The sequence below is a fragment of the Lissotriton vulgaris genome, chromosome 2_1 (assembly GCF_964263255.1).
Source record: "Lissotriton vulgaris chromosome 2_1, aLisVul1.2, whole genome shotgun sequence".
Lineage (NCBI taxonomy): Eukaryota > Metazoa > Chordata > Amphibia > Caudata > Salamandridae > Lissotriton > Lissotriton vulgaris.
Window position 1 is genome coordinate 1,545,144,022 of NC_141687.1, and position 21,908 is coordinate 1,545,165,929.

Below are 21,908 nucleotides of genomic sequence, written 5' to 3' on the forward strand. Positions count from 1 at the left end.
GTCAGTTGGTGTTAGTGTTCCGTGTGGTTAAAATGTCTCTCTCTATCGTGTCTGTTGTGTGACAGAGTCCGTCTTTGGCTCACTTCTCATGAATGACATCATATTTCTCCCACCATCACCGCTGTCACTTTCCCGACACTGGCTAGTCCTTTCTTGCTTACCCTTGTATGATGGTCCCTCTCCTCTCTCTCAAGTGCCGAGTCTCGCACAGTGGTATTTTCTTGTGGCCTTGCTCCAGCCCCCCTTCCTCTCTCTCATATACACTCACGGACCTCTCATATACGCTCTATCCTTAGCAGTGGGTCTCATAAGGATAACGTGGGTATCATGGCTTTAAGTAGGCCGGGTCCGTCCGGGTCTTAGACCCGGTAGTATTTCAGAAAGGGGATTGAAAAAGGTCTTTATCGAGCCCTAATTCACGTTCCTAACTTTATTGGGAAAACACTGACAATATCTTAACAATGAGTGTAATAAATGTTCAGGTGATCCATGCCAGGAATTTAGTTCCCCTTTAAATTTCACGTTTTACTGAATCTTGCACTCCATTAGAGTGTTAGCTGTTACCAAAACGATGTGTTTTTGTATTTTTTTTTGTTCAGCATATTAGGCTTGGAACAGATGCAAAGGAGAGTTCTGGTGTTCAGGTTCACCTAAGTGAGAGTTTCTTGTAGTGCCTGTCCATGGGTCAAAAAGGTGCTCAGAATACAAGCCCATCCAATCCTTGGCCTCACTGCAGAGCGCACAGACACAACCATTGACAACGCCAATAGTCCAGGGTGGTGGTCTATGTATGACAGTTGCTGTGTTTGGTTGCAATAACAGAAAGCTCAGAGAGACATTAAAATACTGATTGGGCGACAGGCTGTGAAAATCACTGAAATGTAGTTTACTTGTTTAAGCCATACCTATAACTATGTAGGCCACGCCCCTCTTAGAGGACCCCACACCCACGTTATTCATCCCACCTAAACTCCCGGTAGGTTTGCAGACTTTGGCCCCCGTTTATTTTAGTCGTCCAGTTGTCGGCCATCACCTCGTGGCATGCACCAGCGTCCGGGGTATGTCGGCGTGTATCCCGCGGTGAAATGTCCGTAAATCCACTAGGATGTGGTGGCATGCAGTAGCTCGCCGGTGCTTGTAGAGGTGCAAATCTACTGCTGTCCATTTGCACCTAAGCTAGTCAGAGGTGCCCACAGCTGCCAGCCACATGCTCACCAAGGATGGGTCACATGGAAATCGCCGCCAGTCAGTGCGCCGTCCTTGCTTTTTGCAAAAGAGCGCCTTAAAAATAGACTTGGCGCATACCAACGCTCTTGGCAAACCGCTGCCTCCATAAACATTTCTAACTATTCCAGTTCTGTGCTTAGTTTCAAACGCTTTTTTTTATTATTTTCCGAACACAAGTGGCGCACATACCAGCCGATAACACCCCCCGCACCCTCCCGCTCTGTTCTCACTCGTAGTAGGCAGCAGCTATAAGCAGGCGCAGCGGGGCCTTTAAGGCAATGAACGAATGTCGAGGAAAATGAATCGAACAAGCGCAGACCGCCCGTTGGCACCCTGAGCTATGCTGTGGCACAGCGTGCATGTTTACGACTGACACATCCCAGACATGCGGGCAGGGCAAGCCTGAGCATGCACAGACAGCAGACCGTCCATCAAGGGGCACAGAAGACGAGACAGCATTACTCTCAAGGTTATAAATAGGGAGCTGGAAAAATGTTGGCTTCTAGCCACAGAAAGGAAGTCACTTACGCACTCGACATTTTATAATCAAAGACACCAATCAATAAGAAAGGACTTGCGTCAGGTGTTCACTGCAGGCGGTCTCAAGATGTTTCCGACTGTTCTAAGAGGAGACCGCATGTATGTGCGTTTAACTGTTTTGCAGAGGCTGAGCACACGGACAGCGGGAGGGGGCGGGGAAGACACGGACAGCGGGAGGGGTGGGGGGCGGAATCAAAAGCACTCACCTGGAACTGGACTTCATCCGGCGGCGGCGGTCGGCCGCGGAATGAGCTGGACGCCGAGACAAAAAAAAAAAAAAAACAACTCCGCCCACCGCCGCATGACTACACAGAGGGGACGCCCATGGAAAAAATAGCGGGAACGCCCACAAATCTGGCCCGTAAATGACGGACAGATCTCTGTTCCAATGGCTAGCCTCAATTTATGGAGCTAGCCAATGGAACAGAGGGGCGTATTCAATGTCCCTTACTGAAAACTAGAGATTTCTCCTGGGGGCGGTGCTAAAGCTCCGTGCCCCAGGCGAAACCTAAAAATGACATTTTATTTGGGTTGATACTGGACAAGCAGGGTTTGGTTTTAGAGCTCACTACATATATATATATGTGGCTGTAGTCTGGCAGCATTTCCAGGTTGTGTGCGAACAGTGCACGTAGACGAAATCCTGTAATAGCTCAGGAACGTCCTCTGCATAGTGCACAAGCTTGCAACCCTGCTCTGAGTGCCTGACCGTATGTAACACTGGTATGCAGACTTTGGTTGGCCCTGCTATCACGCTAATCTAAAGTGTGTGCAGACGTCTAGGCCTGTTCCTGATAAAGGGAGATCCAGAAATGATTCTATGACACGGGGTAGTTCTCAAAGCGCACCTCCATAGTGGACAGAGGACTAATGTCCATGCCCTATATAAGTCACATAAGTGGAGGTAACAATATACTATGTATTTGTCTTTATTTTGATCTCTGTGTGAAGAGGAAGTGCAGGCTACTTGCACCTCTTCTGTTAAGTTCGAATTTGCTTGTAAACCCCAGATCTTGTACTCACATTCTTTGTGTGTGCTGAGAGTGTGAATGTGTAACATGTTAAAGGATAACCACTGGTCTGGACCATACGCTATTGATTCTGTTTATTGACTGAGTTCTGAGTTCTTGCTCCCCACACTCCCTCCCTGAGAAGACTTGGACTACTCACCCTGGATACCCTGAGACTGAAGCGCAGGAAGTGTGTACTGAACCCAGTTTGCAGAGCCGTTGTAGAAAGAACCCCATGACCACCACAGTTGTGCCCCTGTAGCCCATTTACCCTGTAGATGCTCTCCTCCCCTGAACAGGGTTGACAGCTCATTTGGGATCCGACTCAGTACCTAGAATTCTGCCTGTTTTTCACAACAGTACGCAGGACATACATTGACCAGTAACTACAGTGCAAAAATAAGGACCTTACCTTTCTCTTTCTTCAGCACTGCAGTGAAATCGCTTAAAAGTTTGTTGAGAGAAGAATGGCCCCTGTTTGATGAGCAGTCGTGTCCTCTTGCTCTGACTGTCCAACTGAGAGTATTTAGTGTCCTGTTTTTTTTATTTCGGCACCAGCCTCACGCTAACCAAGAGTGTGCACAAAAGCCTAGGTCTGTTCCTTGAGAAAAGTCCAGTGCTGGACCTGTCCAGAACTTGGAGAGTTGCACCAAGAGTACCCTTCATAGTGGCAAATCATAGCAGGACCATACCTTTTTAGGTCTTGCCTACGCAGCGCGCATGCGCTGCATAGGCAAAAAGACATTTTGCCGTCGCCTTGGCTTTTCAGCGAAAAACATGCACGTGTTCCATTGCCTTCAATGGCAAAGCATGCACGTGCGGAGATTCACTTGCGGGAGCAAGCACCACCATATCGTAGCAATCATCACTCCCGCAAGTGAATGGCGCCTCTCTCCCCTTCCCATGCTGCTGCGTGTGGCGTGCGCGCGCCCTTGTGCTTGTTGATCTAGCATGCGGTATTATACACGAATAGCTTGTGCCTCTGACAATGAAGTTCTAACCTGGGGTCGCTGCACTGCATAATTTGGCATGCTCATCAAACACAGGGATAAGGTATAACCCTCTTTCGGATATCAGGGCAGAAGTATATTTCGCATATCAGGGAGAAGTGTGGCTCAGTGGTTAGAGTGGCAGACCCTGATGCAGAGGTCTAGCCCGGGACCAGGGTTCAATTCCCCGCCTCGGTGGGTCTTGGGCTCAAAATTCCACAGACCTGATAATTCTCGCCTCGGTGCCTATTCCAATCATGGAGTCCCACTCTGCGCAATAGCTTGCTTAATCTCCACAATGGCCCCCACAACGCTAAGGATGCCTGGCCTCCACCTTGGGGGTGCCCAGGAGTGGACGCCTCACAGGGAAAGCCAGGATGGGTTCCACAGCGGTATTTGTACAAGCACCTTGAGACCCTTGCGGGTGAGTAATGCGCTATACAAGTATCAATTCACAGTCACTCTCAGCGTGCACTGCATGCTTATTAAATCATCAGCGACTAGGCTGACATTCTATAGGGTTTTAAGTTCTGCATGAAATGTAGTATGTCACTTAGTTACGTTTATAAAACATTTTATGACCGGCATGTGGCACTTTCAATAGAAAGCTTCCCCCTCCGAGATCGGAACAGCATGTGCGGTTGCAAGTAAACAGCTTAGGGATGCATCGGAAATAAATGCACAGATTTAGGACTTGCTTGTTATGCTACACCACTTTTTGGTGGTTAGAAAAAGGGCGGTCACATTTGTCAGCGAAGATCAGGCACGCTGGTTGTTAGCTTCCGGCGAAGTGCCTGGTGAATAACATCAACATTTTATTTTATTGTAGGTTTAAATAATGCAAACATAAACAGATTTGGAAACTCTGCTTGATACACAGGTTTTACTCCCAAGGCACTTGTAGGGATCACAGGGTGCTTTGAAGAGGATGCCAGTGAATCCAACCTATACAAAAACAACAATTGATGGACAGAATGCAGAACAATGTCATACAATCACCCCAGTACAGAGATCTGGCCCTAAATCCATCGTTGTTTTGCACTCCACACCATCCCAGTTCAGACATGGCTATATGCAAATCAGCCTTGACCCTGTGCCTCATGGGAACAGTCCAGCCCGAACTGCCAAGCCATGTCTTTCCTGGACCAGAATCAAGCATCCTAGGACCGGTTTCTGGCTATCGACCGTCTTCAGCCAACCTTGACACAGCAGAGGAGCCTTCCATGTAAGTGTGCTGCTGCAGGATCGGCCCAGATCTCTGTACTGGGGTGAATGTATGACATTGTTCTGCATTCTGTCCATCAGCTGTTGTTTTTGCATTTGTCATCCCGAGTGGGATGGGTATGCTCAGACGTGAATCCCATGCTCTCCACACGACTGGAGTCACGCTATCCTGGCTGAAGACGACTGATAGCCAGAAACCGGTCCTAGGATGCTTGATTCCGGTCCAGGAAAGACATGGTTTGGCAGTTCGGGCTGGACTGTTCCCATGAGGTACAGGGTCAAGGCTGATTTGCATATGGCCATGTCTGAACTGGGGTGGTGTGGAGTGCAAAAAAAACGATGGATTTAGGCCCAGATCTCTGTACTGGGGTGAATGTATGACATTGTTCTGCATTCTGTCCATCAACTGTTGTTTTTGCTGCAGGATCGGGTGTCACATCAGAGGCGCAATATACTTTGCTTTTCCCTTACCTTGAAGGCAATGCACACTCTGGCAGGCAGAGAAGGTGACACAGGGGTTGTGCCCTGTACCGGCAGGTCACTGACTGTGCACCCTCTCTGAGTTGGAAGAGACCAGTCTCTGTCGGCTGAAGCCACCAAATAACAGGGAGGGTCATACTGGCCGACAGACAGCTGTTTCCGCATGATTTTTTTTTTTTTAAATGGCGCACACACGCCCCTCTCTTCCCTCATTGGCCACAAGCACCCTCGCAGACACGCCTTCTCTACCTGGGTCGAGAGGAGCAGTTGTATTTATAATTTTCGCTGCTCCCTGGAACATTTTTTTTCCCGCAATTTTATTGAGCGCGAATCCAAAATCGGTATCTCTGACAGTTACCACATCCTCAGTTCTTACAGGGTGAGGTTGTGAATTGAAGCAGTGCGCACCATATTTCATTTCCAACATTTCAGCATCTGTGGACTTGTTTTTTATTTGGCCCAGCAGCATCTCGCCGAATGGACCCAAAACCCACGTTTGAGGGTTTAGTGAACCTTTCAACAAGTCCCAGCAGCTGGGGCTGCACACATTACCCCTGCCCTAGCAGTGCATGGGAGCTCAGTCACAACATATCAGGAGATACAACTCACTGTATTCGTGCAGCTGTTGCGGACTTGGTTACATGGGGATATCACGTCTCTTTAAAGGGCAGTGTTAAACTTTTCAGAGACATTCTTAACCATTTGATAATCAATGCTAGTTTGCTGCAGTTGTGAATATGTTTCTTTGATATGTTCCTAAAGGTTCATGTTAGCAGTGCGACATACATTCTTTAACCGCGATGATTTTAACCCTTAAGAAGGCGACTTAGGGTGAATGCTTTATTAAACCCCCTCATGTCGCCTTTTATTCAGCCTGCTCTTTCATATTAAATGCATTTGCTCTGAACAGGGATCTTTCAGCGCCATCGTCTTATCAACAGGTATCAAATTGTGAAGAGAGTACACGTACAATCCTTGAAATCTTTGTTTTTTATTTGTGGGTGGGGGGGGCACATTTCCATTGATCCTCATCTCGGGTGTTCAGTCTGTTAAAATTCTTGCTCTTTATTTTAGGTTTTCACAGATGCATGGCACATTTTTATAGGTCAGACAGGTGCTTCTGCATTACATAGTGTGCTACATTTGCATAGACCGTGTGCGTGTGTGTGTGTTTGTGTGCGTGTGTTTGTGTGTGTGCACGTGTATGCGTGCTTGCGCATGTGTGTAGCTACGCTTTGATTTTTACTAAAATAAGCCCTCAAGAAATCAGAAAACTACAAACATGCCAGAATTTGGAATAACAAAAAAACACTTTCGATGAGCATTAAACATTGTACATCTCAATGTGAAGGTCGTTCTTGTCAAAGAATGAATGCAGCTTCTTCAATCTCTAACATTGGAGAGGTGGAGCACTTGGAGCCCACTAAGTTCGACACCCTAAAATCTGGACCAGGAAACGTGCAATGTATGCATGTAAGTGTGATCTTGTTAACCCGCTACCTAACTGAACTTGGCACCCCGAGAACAGAGTTCTAACACCAGCTTTGACACTAAAGAGTAGTGTGAATCTGGTAAAATAGTGCCCCCTGTGCAAAACATTCCAAATATCTGTGATTAAAAAAAAAAAGTAAGAAAAGGATGCACTGTTCCCACCAGCATCCATTTTCTTTGATTTGGTCTCAACCAGACTCCTCAACCTGTGCAATTCTATGTGCAACTCTTCATGTTTCAGATGGTTTTGATACAAGTAATATTTTCTAGCACTTCCCTGCTACTGATAGCAAGGGCCATGTTATAAGGAAGACTAAACAAATTTACTATGAACCCCTCTACTTGCAGGTCCAGTTGACAACAAAATGGCAGCCACCATTAGTCAGTGGTGGGCAAGTGATAGGTATTTCCTTTTTAGGTCGAGCATTCGAGACCTCTTGTATATTCTTTAGTATATACTTATGATTATATACTTATATGTGTGTATGTACTTTGTGGGCTCTGGAGATCAGCCCTAGGACTAGTTTTCTTTACAGTACGCATGACTTAGATTTCCTCTTTACTTCCCTTGATACCAATGTTGATATTACTTTATTTCATTACATTCTATACCTATGATTAAGTTCGAATATTCTCAACCATGTAGAGTAAACTTAGAGAAGAAGGAGCGCTTTTGACAGTATAGACTGCACGGTAATGGAAAGGAACCCTTCCGTGAGTGCATGTCACTACATACTACAGAGTGGCACATGTTGTACAGCGTAAAAGGTTGACTGGTTTTAAAAATACCACCCCTTACCCTAGGTGTGCAGAGGGACCCCAGCCTTTATTTTGAACTGCATTTCATCTTTCCTTCTCTGAGTGTCCCAGCTGTCTGCTCGGCTTTTTGCTTGCAGGCATGCCGTAGCATTCGGTTGTAAGGCGTGGCGATATTGCTGTTACTGTACACCTGGCTTTCTCTGAACCCAGCTCTCTTGCACCAAGGGCATCACCCGGGATTATATTTCTCAATTTCCAGTGGTGCTCTCAGCAGCTAACGCTGTGCCCAGTGGCGAGAATTCATTAAATCGCCATCTCTATGCCTGTTTGTGACCGCGCAGTCGTAAGCTTTCTTAGCACATTGTGTGACCTCCGGCTCCAGACTAAACCATGTAAGAATGTGGGTGTACCTTTTCCCCCTTTTGTGCCACAAGTCCTGACGTTTCGGAAGTACTGTTGCGTCATCTTTTGATCGCGAGGTAACGCAGAGCAGCCTGAGAACACAAGGGATGGCGAAATCCTCCATAAATGCCACATGAATGCTTCCATTTCTAACAATAATGGCATTACTCCTAGACCTACTCCCTCGCCTTCCTTAAGTACAAGTGAGGCCCCACCCCCCATCCAGACCCACCCCCAGCATAAAAACTCTGCCCGCCCCCACCTCCACCTGTACGTAAACAAGCCGAGCTAGCACTCAGTTGAACCACACAGGGAGGGAGGGAGGGTCCTTGAAGGAAGGCGAGGGAGTAGGACTAGGAGTAATGCCATTATCGTTAGAAATGGAAGCATTACCTCCCGTCCCTCCCTCGCCTTCCTTCAGTACAAGTGAGGGCATAGGAAGCAGAAGAAAACTGAGACGGACAACTGAGTGATAAAGAACACCAAAATGTAATAGTGCCCCAAACACAGCAGATCAACATCCCTGGTCCCGCATAGAGGACAAGACCCTGTGGCCCAGAACATTATCCAAACCCTCCAGACTCGCAATACGATAGTGACGGACAAAAGTAGAAGGAGAAGACCAGGTCGCCGCCCTACAAATCTCCACCACAGAAGCCCCCTTTAACTCAGCCACCATAGCCACCATACTGCGAGTGGAATGCCCCAGAACCCCCACAGGAGGATCCACCCCCTTAAGATGGTAAGCCATCAAGACCGTGGACCTAATCCAATGACTCAAAGTAGCGGTGGAAGGCTTAACCCGCTTCCGAGCCGGACCAAAGTTAACAAACAAATAGTCCCCCACCCGGAAGGACTCCACAGCATGGAAGTACCACTCCAGAAGAGTGCAGTCCGGGAGGAGGCATCCAGGACAGCCCTACCAGGAAACACAGCCCCAGCCACAGGAGGACCGCCCAACAACGCTGCGGCTTCCTGAGCCACCGCTCCGCCCCCATAAAACGAGGGAGACGGGGAGAGGAGGCACAGCCAGGAGAACGCTGCTGAGGGCACCGCCGCCGCAGAGAACCAACACGAAGACTCCCCGGCACCGCCACAGGGAGGAACTGAAGGTAAGTCTCACTAGGGAGACAGAAAAAAACAGGTGGAGGTGGGGGCAGGCAGAGTTTTTATGCTGGGGGTGGGTCCTGATGGGAGGCGGGGCCTCACTTGTACTGAAGGAAGGCGAGGGAGGGACAGGAGGTAATTGTATTTACTGTAAAATTTGTGCTTTTATTGAAATGTTATTTGCTGCGGACGCTGATTTGCTCTTAAGTATCCAAGTGCGGTTCTTTTAATGTCACAGGATGCTTGCTGGCCGCTTTGGCGTGTAGGAATACCGCCCAAATAGGGTTTTTATAAATGTGCGTCGAAGGTGAACTCAGGGTAGTGATGTGTGGGTGCACATGGGCCTTTTACAACAGTTCATGCAAATGTTTGGTAAAAAGAGAACAACTGGAGCCTCTTCCCGTGAGATCTCATTAGGTCTGGCTGGAGGGCGCAGCAGGATACATATTGTTACCAATACTAAACATCTACATAATGGGCTTTTGCTAATCCCCAGAGGAATATTACTCTCACCTCATGCTGTTGGCTCTTAATGGTATAATTGTGCCTCCTATGGAGGGCTTGCATTAAAGTGCATATGGGAATAGTGTACATTTCAAAAGTACAGAATCCGCACTCACCATATCCTTTATTTTATACATGCATGCATACACAAAGTGGAAAATTACTTCAAAAATATATATATTTAGTCAGGACTTGTGTTTACGCATGCATTTACCTTGCCCCTTTGTAGTGCCCTTTAGGTTGGAGCAGCCTGACCCAAGAGGGCCACTCAAATCTCACATAGCTATGAAAACGTTTATGACAGCTGCCTTTTTTTTTATATAGCTATTAATATTCAGTGAATGTGTTCATGTATTCATTGGCGCCTAATTGAAAATGATGTGGGGTTGTGCTGCACCCTCAGCTCTGAGATGTGGCAGGGCAGTGCAGTAGATTTGAGACAGAGACTTGTGCTGGAGCTGAGCCCCTCCAACACACAACGGCAAAAACGGAGTGGAAGAGTTAACAAGCATTGGCATAGCCAATAGGTCTCGCTTTTGGGACCTTATAAGTATTTAGTTATGCAGCACAATATCCTTGATGCAACAACATCAACTGTTGCATGGCTAAACAATTATAAGGTCCCAAAAGCGAGACCTATTGGCTATGCCAATGCTTATTATCTGTGTCATGAAAATGAAGGTCTACTGGCCCACTTGTGTAAAGTTTCGCAGCTACAGATGAACCAAGATTGTAGCACAGAGAGCCAGAGCGGGTTGATATATGCATGTTTATAACTGCGTTACTCACCAAACGATTTCCTGGGTAAACCAGAGTGGCACAGGCTTGCAGGTTCCATTCTGAATGTCCCTGACATGTTCCTGTATCCAAGAGGGAAGGAATATGCTACTTACCAGTATGCATCTGTTCTTGGCATAGAGGGCTGCAGAGTGGTACATTATGAATAGATCGCCATCTGGTGTTGGGCTCGGATGATTGCACTTTGTTTTTCTCTTGGAGAGTCTTTTGTATCTTGGTGACTCCTCCCTTGGTTGGTAGTGCGCATGGGCATCGGCTCCATCCTTAGATTGTTTTGCCATAGTAGGGTTAGATGGAGTAGTATAGTAGAATACAGATAAGAGTGCCCATGTAAGTGTATCTAAATAAGATAATGTTGGAACAGACACAGGTTTCCGGGGAGGCTGGGAGGGCATGTACCACTCTGCAGCCCTCTATGCCAAGAACAGATGCATACTGGTAAGTAGCATATTCCGTTCGAGGCATATGGGCTGCAGATGGTACATTATGAATAGACTATACAGCAGTTCTCTCCCTAGCGGTGGTCGCCCGTGTCTGTTGCAACTGTCTGAAACAATGTTTTTAATACTGCTTGTCCCACTCTAGCTTGTTGTGTTGTGTGCACATCTACACAATAGTGTTTTGTGAAGGTGTGCGGTGAAACCCAGGTAGCCGCTTTGCATATGTCATCTAGTGGAATGTTTCCCAGAAATGCCATAGATGCTCCTAGTTTACGTGTAGAGTGAGCTCTAGGAGGAACAGTTAATGTTCTCTTTGCCTTTAAGTAGCATATTTGAATGCATTTTACAATCCATCTGGCAATGCCCGCTTTGGAGATGGGATTGCCTTTATGTGTGGGAGAAAACGCAACAAATAGCTGTTTTGTCTTTCTGAAAGTTTGTGTTCTTTCTATATAGTACAATATGGCCCTTCTAACATCCAGTGTATGTAGGGCTCTTTCAGCTACTGTTTGTGGTTTTGGAAAGAAAACCGGTAATTCCACTGACTGATTGATGTGGAATGCTGAAATAACCTTCGGTAAGAATTGTGGGTTTGTTTTAAGAACCACTTTATTTTGGTGTAGCTGCATAAATGGTTCTTGAATCGTAAAAGCCTGCAGTTCACTTACTCTTCTAAGTGACGTGATAGCTATGAGGAAGGCCACCTTCCATGTGAGGAATTGTATTTCACACCTATGCATAGGTTCAAAGGGTGGCCCCATTAGTCTGGTAAGCACTATGTTGAGATTCCAGACTGGGGAAGGTGGTCTTCTTGGTGGAATGACTCTTTTGAGTCCTTCCATGAAAGCTTTAATTGCTGGTACTTTAAACAGTGACAGATGTTGCCTGTTTTGTAGGTACGCCGCTATGGCTGCGAGATGAACTCTGATAGAGGTATATGCTAGGTTACATTGCTGTAAGTGTAATAAATAGCAAATGATTTGTTTAGTGGATGCGTCCAGAGGGTTGATGTGCTTACTGTTACAGTGTATAGCAAACCTCTTCCATTTTGCTGCATAGCATGCTCTGGTGGTAGGACGTCTTGCTTGTTTAATGATTTCCATGCATTCTGGTGGTAAATCTAAATACCCAAACTCTATGACCTCAGGAGCCAGATCGCTAGGTTCAGTTGTTTGGGATCTGGGTGCATTATTTCTCCATGGTTCTGTGTAAGATGCATGGGTAATAACCTTAGCTTTTGATGTGGTACTTGTGAGAGTTGTAGCAGCGTGGTGAACCACGGCTGTCTTGCCCACGTGGGTGCCACTAGTATCATTGTCATTGAGTGTTGCTGCAGTTTCCGAACCAGTAATGGAATTAGTGGTAGAGGAGGGAACGCGTAAGCAAATTTGTTGGACCAATTTATCCACAGTGCATTGCCCTGGGACCTTTGGTGTGGGTACCTGGATGCGAATTCTTTGCATTTTGCGTTCTGATGATTGGCAAACAGATCTATCTCTGGTTGCCCCCATTTTTGGAAGAATGGCTGTAGTATTTGGTCGTGCAGCTCCCATTCGTGTACTTGTTCTGACTGTCTGCTTAGGATGTCTGCTATTTGATTTTGAACTCCTGGTAGGTGTTCCGCTAACAGGTAGATCTTTTGAGGAATGGCCCATCTCCATATGTCCTGTGCTAGTCTGGACAGTTGGAGAGAGTGTGTCCCCCCCTGTTTTTGAATATAATACATTGCAGTCATGTTGTCTGTTCTGATCAGGACTGCTTTGCTTGTTATTTGCATTTGGAAAGCTTTTAGTGCTAGAAATATTGCTAATAGTTCTAGGTAGTTGATGTGCAGTTTCTTTTGCTGCACACTCCACTTCCCCTGTACTGTGTATCTGTCCATATGCGCTCCCCATCCGGAGAGCGATGCGTCCGCTGTTATTATTACTTGTGGAATTGGCTCTAGGAACGACCGTCCCTTGGAAATGTTTTCTGTGTTCCACCACTTCAGAGAGCGATACGTCCGGTCGTTTACCAACACCAGATCTGTAAACTGACCTTGAGCCTGATTCCACTGTGTCGCTAGACACTCTTGTAGTGGGCGCATTTGTAGTCTGGCATGTGGTATTAGCAGTATGCAGGAGGACATCATGCCTAATAGTTGCATAAACACTCGTGCTGGTAGTGAGTGTTGTGGTTGAAATCTTTGTATTAACCCGACCATTGTCTGTACTCTGATTGGGTTGGGGTATGCTATTGCCTTTTCTGTGTCTACTGTAGCCCCCAGGTATTGCTGAATCTGGTTTGGTTGCAGGTGTGATTTTTTGTAGTTCACCGTGAACCCTAGGTGGTGCAGCAATTGAATTGTCTTCTGTGTGTTGTGAAGACATTCTTCCTTTGATTTGGCCTTTATTAGCCAATCGTCCAAGTATGGGAAGACATGTATTTGTTGTCTTCTTAGGTGTGCTGCCACCACAGCTAGGCATTTTGTGAAAACTCTCGGTGCTGTTGTGACACCGAACGGAAGGACTTTGAACTGATAGTGTTGTCCTTCTAACACAAACCTTAGGTATTTTCTGTGGGCTTTGTGAATTGGGATATGAAAGTAAGCGTCTTTTAGATCCAGTGTAGAAAGAAAGTCCCCTTTCTTCAGTAAAGGGAGTACTTGTTGGAGCGTGACCATGTGGAAGTGCTCCGAATTTATGTAAGCATTGAGAGGTCTGAGGTCTAATATTGGTCTTAGGGACCCGTCCTTTTTGGGGATCAGGAAGTTTAGAGAATATACTCCTGTTCCTTGTTGATCTTTTGGGACCTTCTCTATTGCATGCTTTTGTAGAAGTGCTAGAACTTCTTCTCTTAACAATGTTAGATGATCTTGACACATTGGACGCTGTTTGGGGGGGATGTTTGGTGGGGTAGCTGTGAGTTCTAGGCAATAACCATGTTGGATAATTTGTCTCACCCACTTGTCTGACGTGATGTTTTCCCAGACAGGTAGGAACTGTGATAGACGTCCCCCGACCGGTGTTATGTGGTCTGGGGGGAGTTCTATGAAGTCACTGTTTTGGTGTTGAGGCGTTGCGGTTATTATTTCCGCGGCCTCTACCCTTATTGTTGTTACCTCTGTAACTGCCTCTTGAATTACCTCTGGGTGATGTTGGTGTGAAAGATGTGGATTGCCGATTCGTTCCTGTGTTCTTTGAGCCCCCTCTATAGGTGGATCTACGAAAGGAACCTCTGTGTGTTGGCTGTTGCAATGCTCCCATTGACTTAGCCGTTTCCGTATCTTTCTTCATTTTTTCTAATGTCTCGTCTGTGCTTGAACCAAACAATGTCTTCTGATCAAATGGTTTGTTCAGTAGGGCTGTTTGTACTTCTTGTTTGAATCCTGAGATTCTAAGCCATGCGTGCCTTCTTAGCATGACACTAGTGTTAATAGACCTTGCTGCAGTGTCTGCTGCGTCTAATGCACACTTAATGGAAGTATTGGTTATTATTTTACCTTCCTGTATTAATTGGTCTGCCTTCTTCTGATGTTCTTTTGGGAGATGTGTGAGAAGTTTTTCTAACTCATCGTAATGTGCCCTGTCGTAACGTGCGAGTAGTGCTTGTGTATTGGCTATACGCCAGCTATTCGCTGCCTGTGATGCTACTCTTTTGCCTGATGCATCTATTAACTTCGACTCTTTATCTGGTGGAGGAGCCTCTCCTGTAGATAATGAGTTTGCTCTTTTACGAGCGTTTGAGACCACCAGCGAGTCTAGAGGTACATGCCCTCTAATAAATATTGGGTCCTTTGGAGCCGCTTTGTATTTTTTATCGATTCTTGGGTTTAACACCCTGGCTCTCACTGGGTTTTCGAATATTTCCTCTGTGTGAGTAAGAAGACCCTTCAGCATAGGAGGAGTACCTGATGTTCTCTGTGCATTAGGTAGAGTCTCTAACAAGAAAACCTCTATTTGAGGTTCTGTATGCATATCTAGTTTGTGATATTTTGCTGCCCTATTAATGAGCTGCACAAAACCTGTGTTATCATCAGGTGGTGAAGGCTTTGAGGGATATAGCTCTGGGTCGTTGTCCTCATCTGACCCTACATCATAATTTTCCCATGGATCCTCCTCATCTGGGATAGTTTCGTCATCCCCTTGAGGTTCTCCCTCCCCTAGATCACTGTCTACATCTGACTGAGGTGTAGCTGGTCTTGGTGTGGAAGGTGTAGGAATATTTGGCCTATTGTGAGGAATAGGAGAAGAGGGTGTGACTCTAGGACGAGGAGAAGCAGGAGGAGTTATATTCGTCCCCATTGTTCTCTTTTTTGAAGGAAGAGGTTTATCTTCTGACTGTTCACTCTTTCTCTTCTTCGTGACCACTTTCCCAGTTTGTGGATTAATAAACAAGATCTTTTGTTTGGGATCTGTCTGTTGCTCCTGAATCGGTACCGAGGGTCCTGGTTCCGAGAGCTGTTTTTGTTTTCGATCGTCAGATCTTGTTGTTTTCGACACCGAATGTCTGCTCGATTCCGACTTTCTGGGTATCGAGTGTCTTTTGGGCGATAAATCATATTTATGTTTCGACATGGAATGTTTCGATACCGAGCTCTCCTTTGTATGTAGCCTCGGTGCCGAAGTCGATGTCGCCCTTTTCTCGGATCCGACATGGTGGGAGTCCGAGTGTTTCGGTTTCAGTTTCGGTTTCGTTGCCGGGCCCGAGGGCGGGGCGTCGGAAACTTTTTTCAGCGGTTTGACCGGGCCCGAGGGCGGGGTCGTTACCGCACGGGGTCGGTTTTTCGGTAAGGGGACGTCGTCACTCACGGTTTGTTGCTCGAAGAGTTCTTCAACCTCTGACTGGTCCCCTTCCGACCCCGACTGGTCCTCTTCTTCCTCGATTTGTTCGTCTCCGAACAGCTCCGGGATCGCTTCCGCCTGCATTCTGGAAACCTCGTGTCTTCGAGCTCGGCGATTTCTAATCGTTAGCTTGGAGGAGAATGCTGCACAGGCTTCGCAGTCCCTGGATTCGTGTTCAGGCGATAGACAGAGGTTGCACACCTCGTGTAGGTCCTTGTGTGGGAACTTAGCACCACACGTTGGACATTTCTTGAATGGAGTCCTTTCCATGGACTCCGGGCTTGACTGCGTCGAGAAAGGCCTCCTGTTCTTCGACGTAGATCCAAGTTTTTCTCTTCTATTTTGAATTTGTAACGCGTCGGAATGGAAATGAACGCGTTCGATAACAATACCGTCGAATTGGAAAGGGAATACGCGCCGAAAAATCACTTTCTTCTGAAGTTGATCTGGAGCGTCTCGATCTTCATCCGAACCCGATGGCGGGAAAAAACAATCTAAGGATGGAGCCGATGCCCATGCGCACTACCAACCAAGGGAGGAGTCACCAAGATACAAAAGACTCTCCAAGAGAAAAACAAAGTGCAATCATCCGAGCCCAACACCAGATGGCGATCTATTCATAATGTACCATCTGCAGCCCATATGCCTCGAACCTGAGGTTACTTTCACAGACAGTGGAAGTGTATTGCCGAACTCAGCGCTCTACTCAAGAAGCCATCGGCTGACCCCACCGACCTCAAAAACTACCGCCCCATCTCGCTGCTCCCGTTTCCTGCAAAAGTCATCGAGAAGACCGTCCACAAGCAGCTGTCCGCCTTCCTCGAGACGAACGGATCCCTCGACCCCTCGCAGTCTGGCTTCCGGGCCAACCACAGCACCGAGACCGCCTTGATCGCAGTCACCGATGACATCCAAGCGCTGCTCGACAACGGAGAAACAGCGGCCCTCATCCTCCTCGACCTCTCCGCGGCCTTCGACACGGTCTGCCATCGTACCCTAGTACAACGCCTCAGCAACGTCGGAGTCCAGGAGAAGGCACTGGAGTGGATTATCTCCTTCCTCGCCGGAAGGACACAGAGAGTCCGCCTCCCTCCGTTCAGATCTGAAGCCACCGAAGTCATCTGCGGCGTCCCTCAAGGCTCCTCGCTCAGTCCAACCCTCTTCAACATCTACATGAGCCCCCTCGCAGACATCGCACGCCAGCACAACCTCAAGATCATCTCCTACGCCGACGACACCCAGCTGATCCTCTCCCTTACCAACGACCCCGCCACCGCCAGAGCCAACCTTCACGAAGGGATGAAAGAGGTAGCCGAATGGATGAAGAACAGCCGCCTGTAACTGAACTCAGATAAGACGGAAGTCCTCATCCTGGGATCCTCACCCGCCGCTTGGGACGACTCCTGGTGGCCCCCCGCCCTAGGCATCGCACCCAAACCAACAGACCACGCACGCAACCTGGGCTTCATCCTGGACTCCTCCCTCTCCATGACCAGACAAGTCAACGCCGTCTCCTCGTCGTGCTTCAACATCCTGCGCATGCTACGTAAGATCTTCCGGTGGATCCCCACCGAGACCAGGAAGACGGTCACCCAGGCCCTCGTCACCAGCCGTCTGGACTACGGCAACACCCTCTATGCCGGAACCACCGCCAAACTCCAGAAGAGACTCCAGCGGATCCAGAACGCCTCAGCACGACTCATCCTGGACATCCCCCGCCGCAGCCACATCTCCGGACACCTGAGAGACCTGCACTGGCTCCCGGTCAACAAGAGAATCACCTTCCGTCTCCTCACCCACGCACACAAAGCCCTACACAGCCAAGGCCCAGGATACCTCAACAGCCGCCTCAACTTCTACGCTCCCAAACGCCAGCTTCGATCGACCAGCCACGCCCTCGCCGCCGTCCCTCGCATCCGTAGAGCCACCACAGGGGGACGGTCCTTCTCCTACCTCGCTGCCAAGACATGGAACTCCCTCCCCACCCACCTCCGCCTGACCCAGGACCACCTCGCCTTCAGGAAGCAACTCAAGACCTGGTTGTTCGAGCAGTAGCAGATCCCCCTCCCCCCAGCGCCTTGAGACCAACTGGGTACGTAGTGCGCTATATAAATGCGATGATTGATTGATTGATTGATTGCCAGCCTTACAACAGATTGTCGCTCTTCCACCACTGCCATCAGCGACGATGCTTGCTCACATCAACACTAGATCTTCCCAGTAACCCTCTGCTTGTGACCATTGTACTTCTAGCCAATCCTAAAACAGACGCATGTGTAATCTGGTATGACCACCCTAACTGTTATTTTGCAATTTGGCTGAAAAAAGGGCAGTAATGAATGAAAAGCGTAGATTTTTACTGGGCTGGAATAAGCCCTTCCAGTGACTGAGTTGAGGACTGCACCTTGAAAGGGCTGAACCTGGGACCTTACAGTGTTTATGGTGCACCCCAGATTGCACAAAAGGTCTATGGTGACCTGGGTAGGAGCCAAACATTGCTGTTCTTTTACGCTCCTGATCAGACAATCATCCAGGTAAGGAAACACATGGATGCTTCTCCTTTGAAGGTGGCCAGTTACTATGGCAAGACACTTTGTGAACACTCTGGTGAACACACTGAAAATGTTGCCCACTTGCCACACACTGGAGTTAATGGCGATGTGCAGGGTGGATTTGGATGTGAAAGTAGACGTCCCTCAGGTCGAGGGCAGTCATGAAGTCACCTTGCTGTAGTATGGCATCCTGGTGCATGACCTTGTGGCTCTGACAGGATGTATTTGTTGAGGGGCTTGAGGTTGCGGATAGAGCGTAGGGACTTGTCCTTCTTGGGAATCAGGGAGTACCCGCCTTTGGCGTATTGGTTTGGTGTCACAAGCTCTATGGCCCCTTTGCAAATGAGGGTGTTTACACCCTATCATAAAGGAGCCGCCGATGTCCTCGAAATGGGTGTGTCTGGGGGGGGAATGTGTGGAGGAGTTGCAGTGAGTACTAGACAGTAACCCTGCCCCATAATAGAGAGTACCCTCTTTTCACAGAAACCCCTAGTGTCTTCCCCTGACAGTGATCAGGGGGGAAGGGAGGGGGAGGTGAAGAGTGTGGGTCACGGTTTGGCAGAGGCTGCTCCTTTAGTCACACCACCGTTCCCTGCATCCCAGGAATTGTTCCCCTAGTAGCCTATATCCCAAATAATCCTGTGAAGGGGTTTGCTGCTGCTGTGGCCTCTAACAGGAGGTAATGGCTTTGGGCAGGGAGGTCTTGCCCCCTCCTCTGAATTGTAACCAGCAAAAGGCACCCAGGGGAGAAGGCATCTGGAGAGACCACATGCAGCATAGTATCTGTGAAGCCCTTCTTGGTTTTTTTCGAGCAGCTGGACAACTTGCGGTCCTAAGAGGTGCTCCCCATTGTAGAGCAGACTGAGCAGATGCTGCTGTACTTCTGGCTTGAGCCAGAGACACACAGCCAGGCATGGTGGCGAATGAGGACGCTGGTGTTAGGGTTGCGTGCTGCAGTGTCAGCAGCATTGAGAGGACACCAAATACTAGTGTTGGAAATGAGTTTACTCTCAGAAACAAGCTCCTGGGAGATGTTGCAAGAGCACCTTCTTCTCATTACAATGCACATGGTTTCACCTGGAGATCATGACAATGGTGGCTGACTGAGGGGTGAACCCCTTGTCTGCCGCTTCAATCTTCCTGCTTTCCTTGTCTGGTGGAGGTGCGCCTTTGGTGCCTTGGAGTTGGCACGCTTACTGGCCATATGTACCACAAGGGAGTCTGAGGGGAGTTGTCCCCTAATGTATGAGGGCTCCTAGGGTGAAGCTTTGTATTTCTAATTGGCTCCTTTGAACACCTCAGTAGCATTTTTCAGCATTCCCTTTAGCATTGGGTGGAGCTGTATGGAGCGATGGGCTGGAGGATAGAGTCTCCACAATGAAATCCGTATCCTCCTAGACTTTATGTAGTTCCACTTTCTTACAGGTGGCTACCCACTGAAGGGCCTAATGAGAGGAGGTGGTGTTATCCAGTGGGTATGGCTCAGCAGGGTAAAGGTCTGGATCAGTAAAACCAGGTGGGTCTATACTGTGATCATCATCAAATCATCATGAGTTTGCGGGTCAAGTGGGACATCATAGGAATCCAGAGGGATCCAGAGGGTAGTGTGTTCTGCCCTCCCCCCGACAATGGCAGAATGTAGTGAACAGTCAAGTGATTCGGGTAGAGGGGCTGCGTGTGGCTGATGTGAAGCAGGGAATGGAGGAGGAGGAAAGAGGGGCAGGTAGAGGGGCAGGTGGAGGCAGACGGGGTTGAGGAACCAAAGAGCTAGTGCCCCGATCGTGGTGCCAGTTTGTCTTGACTGGCGGTTCAGGCTGCAGATCAATAGCTCCTTCAAAAGTTAGTTTCCGTTTGGAAGGAGTTGAGGCTTTGGTGGAGGCTGGGTGAAGATCCTGCAAGTTAGTGGGTGGATCAGGATCCGTTTCTGCCTGGCGTCGAGCTCATCTTCAAGATGTTGCATGAAGACAGGACAGGGCTCTGGACACCGGGTACTTCAGCGTTAAGGTAGATTTCTGACTTGCTGGCACTGGAGTCAGTTTGGGCGCCAACAGGACTGTCGGGCCGAAAATGGTCTGTAGGGTGTTTTTGATGGCGGCGCCAAAGGTGTTGTCGGCACCAGGAGCCAAGACTGTGGTGTCTGCTTTGGTGCAGGAGGTTGGCTCAGTGCCAGATCTGAAGAATGTTTTGGTGCCAACCATGACCCTCGGGCAGTGGAGTACTGGAAGCCTAACTCTTTGCTCGATGCCAGACCTCAGTTCAGTGACTGGTAGGTGGTGGAGGGAAAGGGTGTCGTGCTCAAAGTTGATGTCTTCTTTGTCTGAAACTTGCTGGGTTTAGGATCTTCTGTCTTGGATTCTGAGAGCTTGCTTTCGGGCTGAAAAGCAGGGTCTGAAAAGCAGAGGCTGCTCGGCCGAGGACACCGGCAGAGGTTCTTCCTCGACATCCCAGCTCCATGAAGAGTTTGGCGGTGTTGTCCCCCTGCTGCTGCACCATGGGTCATCGAGCGAGGCGTTGATCTTGTTGATAACGCAGTGTTTTTGTTTACAAATGAAAGGCAAGGCAGGCAGAGCAGGAGTCCTCATTATGGTCCGGGGACAAACAGTGGTTACACACCTGGTGGAGGTCTGTCCAGGGATATTTCGCTAATCACTGTGGACAGTACTGGAATGGAGTCCTTTCCATCACAGATTGATCATGCTTGGGGTAGAAGAAGATGGAGTAGATCCTGGTGGCCAAGCCGGACGAGCTAGCGCAACAATTCTGAAAGTGTACTAGATGCACCGATTGCTTTACCAACAGGTCTGGCAAACCGAACAGGTCCAAAAACAATCACCGCAAAGAGATGTCTTGGACTCTGTGGAGATACGGTCGAACTGGACAGTGGAGAATAGAAAACTGTATTGCCAGTACCAGGTAGAGTCACAATACATCAAGACTCGAAAGACTTTTTCGAAGAAAAACAACTTGCACATGTCTGAGCCCAACAGTAGAGGGCTGGAGTATGCACAGCATGTGTATCCACAGCTACACAAGTCACAAACACAAAGCTCCATCTGGATAAGCATGGGTGTCTAATCTAATTATGCAAAAAATATGCACCAGCAAGACAAGCGTCTGCTCTCGGTCAACACTCCATATAATTAGGGGAAAATCAATCGGGATTTCAAACTAAAAAAGCAAACTGGCTGGTATCAGAAATTTTGAAACCAGCTTTTAATGGTCTGCCATTTAAAATATATATATGGCAAGGAAACTGTCTAAAATACAAATTTCCCATACAGAAATTGCCAATCCAGTTTGCAGAGAGGACAACTCTGAATTGATATTATAGGAAATGGCTGTGTGGCAAAGGGTTGGAGACTGGGATTGGGCCGTAGCCACCTGCTCTCAAGCTCCTTACCAGCTTCATTTTCAAAGCAACTCAAGGGCCGGCTAAAGTTACCCTTTATCCGGTATATTCCAGTAGAAGCACCGTCATTCTTCGGATGTAAAGACCTCAGCTAACCCTTTAGTTAACATATTCCCCGAGGTTTTCCTGTGCTGGTGTAATATCTATTACTTG

General features: G+C 48.0%; 1 protein-coding gene across 1 annotated transcript in view; it reads right to left on the bottom strand.

Moving 5' to 3' along the window:
• Positions 1-21,908, bottom strand: part of CEP70 (centrosomal protein 70) — a 541,458-nt gene that overhangs the window by 392,011 nt on the left and 127,539 nt on the right. The gene's annotated exons all lie outside the window — the stretch shown is intronic.